We start from the raw sequence: 5,713 nt of genomic DNA on the forward strand, positions 1-5,713 counted from the left end.
CAGTTGTTGTTTCTTCTATAAAGTTTTTAACGATAATACGTTTTGTGGAAAATATAATAAAACTTACTTGTTAAGATTAGGTAAAACCAGGTAAGGAAATGAATCATGTAATTACTTAAATTAATTTTAATCTAGAATCTAACAGGGAGGCGTCATATCTCCAAAACTGTTTACCACCGCCCTGGAAGATGTCTTCAAGCTTCTGGCCTGGAACGGATTTGGCATAAATATCAACGGCGAGTACATCACCCACCTTCGATTCGCGGACGATATCGTAGTCATGGCTGAGACCTTGGAGGATCTAGGCACAATGCTCGATGGCCTCAGTAGAGCCTCTCAACAAGTGGGGCTCAGAATGAACATGGACAAGACAAAAATCATGTCTAATGTCCGTGTTGCACCCACTCCTCTGAAGGTTGGAGACTCTACACTCGAAGTTGTTGACAATTATGTATACCTGGGACAAACAGTCCAGTTAGGTAGGTCCAACTTCGAGAAAGAGGTCAATCGTCGAATCCAACTCGGATGGGCAGCGTTCGGGAAGCTTCGCCATATACTCATGTCCGAAATACCGCAGTGTCTCAAGACGAAAGTCTTCGAGCAGTGTGTGTTGCCAGTGTTGACATATGGATCCGAAACGTGGTCGCTTACTATGGGCCTCATAAGAAGGCTCAAGGTCACCCAAAGGGCGATGGAGCGGGCTATGCTCGGAGTTTCCCTGCGTGATCGAATCAGAAATGAGGAGATCCGTAGGAGAACCAAAGTAACCGACATAGCTCGCAGAATTGCTAAAATCAAGTGGCAGTGGGCGGGGCACATAGCTCGTAGAGACGATGGCCGTTGGGGCAGGAAAGTTCTCGAGTGGCGACCACGGGCTGGAAAACGTAGCGTGGGCAGGCCTCCTACTAGGTGGACCGACGATCTGGTAAAGGTCGCGGGAAGAGCCTGGATGCGGGCAGCGCAGGACCGTTCATTGTGGAAAACCTTGGGGGAGGCCTTTGTCCAGTAGTGGACGTCATTTGGCTGAAAAAAGAAGAAAATAATCTAACATCTAGAATAAAACATACAGGATTTCTTACACTTTAGTAATATACTTATATCCTCACTAGCGGCCTCAACTTCGTACGCATGGAGTCGGTTTTTACCCCCTTAGGAGTTGAATTTTGAGCCCCTGCATGCTAAAAGAAAGAATGAAAGAAAGAAAGAAAGAAAGAAAAGTATTTATTCGATAAAAAAAAGAAACCTCCATGCAAAATTTAAGACTTAGCACTTGTAGTTTCTTAGATTTCGTGATGAGTGAGTGAGTGACCTTTCGCTTTTTAACATAAAAACTAATATATTTTGATGGTTCAAATTTACACCAGACAGTACATAAACCACTAAGCATAGGACCTTAAACTATTTCTATCTAAATGAGTACGATTTCCCTTTTGAAGGTGAAGAGTCGCACACAATGGCCGCCCACCAGAAACAAGTGACACACTGGCATCGTTCGGTGAGCGATCGGTTTGCGTGCTTTGGGGGCTTTTACACGATACGTTATTGGAATAAAATCTATATCTATAAAAGCGAAAAGTCACTGACTGATTGACTCACTCATCACGAATTCTCAGAAACTGAAAGTGCTAGGAGTCCATGGGGCTCCTTTTAGAACGTAGGTGTTCACTAAGACGGGAAAATTCAACCCCTAAGGGGATAAAACGTAACGGGTGCCACGCGTACGAAGTCGCGGACGGCCGCTAGTTAAAGCTATAGACACAATTTTTATAATGGACATCACACAAAGATAAAAAGGCACATAAAGAGACATAACAGTTGAACATAATAACAATAAGAAAGAAAGGGTCTTCAGTGTGCCCCATGATTACTAATTTTAAATTAGCTGACATTCAGCTTTCCCGTCCGTTCCGTTTCTAGAGTAGACTATAATATCACCTCCATTTTTTATCCACAGCGAGAAATGATGGAAAGTGATGATTAGGCCGAAGGTGGAAGCGAACTTCACATGGAATCCTCAACCACAGAAGAACTGGATATTCAAGTCGTGTCGTGCAGTGTAAAACTTGCTGCCACTCAATTAATTTTGGTAACATCTTTGTTGGTTCTTCATACTATTTCCTAGTCTAGGAGATAGACATTTAAATCCAATATTATCCAATATTCGTGTCACTGTTTCCATCAACTTGTTGTATTAACATTGTTAAGCTGTGACCGAACCCACGAGTTGATGATTGATTTCTCGGGACTGTTCCCACCTCTCGTTCCCTTCGCTGCAATTCTTTTCAATAAAAACCCAACGATTGTCCCGAAGCAGTAGAAGGTTTAAAATTATAGTGATCCGTCTACAAAGCAGCACGGATCTAGCTACGATATGGCGGTTAGGCCAATTTATTAAGCTAATGTATTTGAGTCTTAGGTAGGTATGTATACCTCTAAAAGGATGTACATTATGCACTAACCTACTAATAAATAGGTAATTTGAATTTAAAAAAGCTGATTTGAACTATTAATGATTTTTGTAAATTTCTTTTCTCTAGTTGATGGTGTGTTTCTTGTAATAAACTTGAAGTCTATCTCTTAGACTACAATGATTAACGACCATCAGATTTAATTGAGTTGATAATCCATTAGATATTGTTTTATAACAACACTATTATTGGGTGATTTATGGGTTTATTTAATAGTCTGAACGTAATAACGGTAACAGTGATTCGGGGACGATAACCGTAGTTAAATCATTATCAAGTCTAAGTAGATCTTCAAAAAATTCTAGACAATTTTTCACTTGAGTAAAACTGGTTCAGATGAGTCTCGAACTATGATCATATGTATTTATCACAAATAAATGAATAAAGAATCATCATCATCATCATCTCAGCCATAGGACGTCCACTGCTGAACATAGGCCTCCCCCAATGCTTTCCATGTTGCCCGGTTAGTAGCGGTCTGCGTCCAGCACCTTCCTGCTACCTTGATGATGTCGTCGGTCCACCTTGTGGGTGGACGTCCCAAGCTGCGTTTCCGGTACGCGACCTCCACTCCAGAACCTTGCTGCCCCATCGGCCGTCAGTTCTGCGTACTATGTGCCCTGCCCATTGTCACTTCAGCTTGCTAATCCGTCGGGCTATGTCAGCGACTTTAGTTCGTTTACGGAATAAAGAATGTTTCTTTTAAATATACAGCAGTATAGTTCCATCAGAAGAATAGGAACATCGTCACTCGTCCCGTGGATGTCGTAAGAGGCGACTAAGGGACAAATATGCGAGCATCAGGCCTCCCCAACCCGTCTGGCCAGCGTGGGGAGTGTAGGACAAATCCTCCATTTGCCTCTGGTCAATTAGAGGGGGTCGGGCTCCTGCAGTAGAGGTCATTTAAACCTGGTAATAGTGTACACTATACCTGGTATAACTTAATATACTGTTTAGTTCTGTTTAGTTTGGTTTAAATAAGTCACAGTGGTATTGTTGAGTCAATTGATTCGTTCATTTGTGTGTCAGTAAGGCATGTAACATAAAAGCAAATCTGTCGAAAGTTATTTTGGTATTACTTATTAATATTTTCCCCATTAATTTTATGGTATTGTAAAATACTCTTTCTTTGTGTTATACTCGTACCTGCCGGCGTGAGGATAAGCTTTAATGAACTTTTTAAATCAGTCTGTGAGTCATTTAGATCTGAAGACCTGGCACTTACACTGATGATTCATCATCATCATCAGGTCATTTAGTCTCCATTGCAGGAACACGACCCTCTCTAATTGACCAGAGGCAAATGGAGGATTTTTCCTACACTCCCCACGCTGGCCAGACGGGCTGGGGAGGCCTGATGCTCGCATATTTGTCCCAGTTGCCTCTTGCTTGGGACATCCACGGGAAGATAAATGACGAAAAATAAGATTTTGTTTTCCTTGAATAACTTTGTTATTATTTGTTTTTATTTGTTTAGCGGAGCTTGTGTCCCAATATTGTTGCCATTCCAAAGTTTTCTTTCTTGTTTTTGGAGCAGGAATTAAATAAGTTTAATATACTTACATCGTCACAAGCTTAAGGGTTACGCATTCAGCTTAAGCTGATCAAGTTATAAGTATTATTGTGCGACAATCATTCACATCCGAATTCCGATCTCGTAACGTATAACCTCAAAAAACCGGTCAAGTGCGAGAATGACTCTTACGGCGGGTTCCGTGCCATCATTTAAGATACACAACAAGTTCAACAGAAAAACATTAGGTGGTAAAAACATTACAGGATCAGTTGTTGTGGAAAGCCAGCAGCAGTGGACAGCATTTCGCTGAAACGAAAGACGACCCTCTCTTTTTTACCAGAGGCAAATTTGGCCTACACTCTCCACGCGGGCCAGACGGGTTGGGGAGGCCTGATGCTCGCATATTTGTGAGCAGACGGGTCACCTGATGGTAAGTGATTTAATTTTGTTCTTTAATCACCGCTTACGCTATCCACGGGAAGAATGGGGGTCTATTCTACTCTGCCGGGCCAAAGCGATAATTTATATATTTTTTTATGTTTATTACGACTTTTATGGCGGCAGGTACACATTTGTAAACATTGGCATCCTTTAAGTACGGAACCCCAAAATTAATCTGCTTCCTTTTCCTTTTGATTCATTTCTACTCACTTCTTGGAAGGCGACAGGCCTATATAACTTTGACATTTAACATTCATATACAGTCAACCGCATATGTGATCCAAAGTCACTTTTGTTCCAACTAAAATGACGGTACATTGTTTATTTTGATGTACACTCAGCGTCAAAAAGTTCGCAACACGTCTTTGTTACAATAGGCTAGTTTCCTAAAAAATATTTAGTCCGTCAATTAAGTAGGTACATTATCAAAAAATATTGGACACGTACATTTTTATTTGTCAATCAAACAAGTAATTACGAAGTTATGATGCGTTGAAGTTCCGTTGACATCACAAAGTGCTACACTGTTAAGCACGCCTTGACGTCACGGGCTTCTTTTGAAGTTTAGCGCGCTTTATCTCTTTAAATTTTCATTAGTTTTAAAAAGTTAAAAATACGTATCGAGTATTTTTTGACAAGTTAACCGACGGACTAAATCATGCTCTTGCTTTTTTGACCAGGAAACATCCCATTGTGTTATCAACTTTTTGGCCACTTTAAGTGTCCGAACCATAGAGACATATAGAGATGCCAACGAATGCGCTGAGTTCGAAACTCAGTGTCGCATTAGAAATTGACACACACAAAGTAATCAAAATATGTGCTCATTATCCACTGCGGTATCAGTAGGTACTCAACGTTCGAATAATATTTAGTAGGTACTACGCAAGCAATGTGAACTGCTTTTGGGCATATTGCTGCGACACCGGCCCCGCCCCCTTTTCACATCTCCCTTTAGTTTCTGTGATCTGTGGTCCGAACTATTTGACGCTGACTGTACCTACTCTGTACAACAATAAGATGCTTTCGTTTTCAAGATGGTATCACTCGAATATCGACCGTAATGTGTCAACAATAGAGCCATCTTGAATGTCACTGTGTCAGATTGTCATTCAGATGCGCGGGAGTGGGTGTTTGGTCTATTTGTGGATATGTGAAGGTACGTTTTAGTTATAATATGTGTACTTTATTATTATAATCTGAATCTATTTAAGAACTTACTAGTTCTCACTTGTGGCAGGCATAAAACCAAGCTCTTAAGTCTCTACCTCAATTTGTTTTTGAATAA

Source organism: Ostrinia furnacalis, unplaced genomic scaffold (assembly GCF_004193835.3).
Source record: "Ostrinia furnacalis isolate ACB-3 unplaced genomic scaffold, ASM419383v2 OfSCF7688, whole genome shotgun sequence".
Classification (NCBI taxonomy): Eukaryota; Metazoa; Arthropoda; class Insecta; order Lepidoptera; family Crambidae; genus Ostrinia; species Ostrinia furnacalis.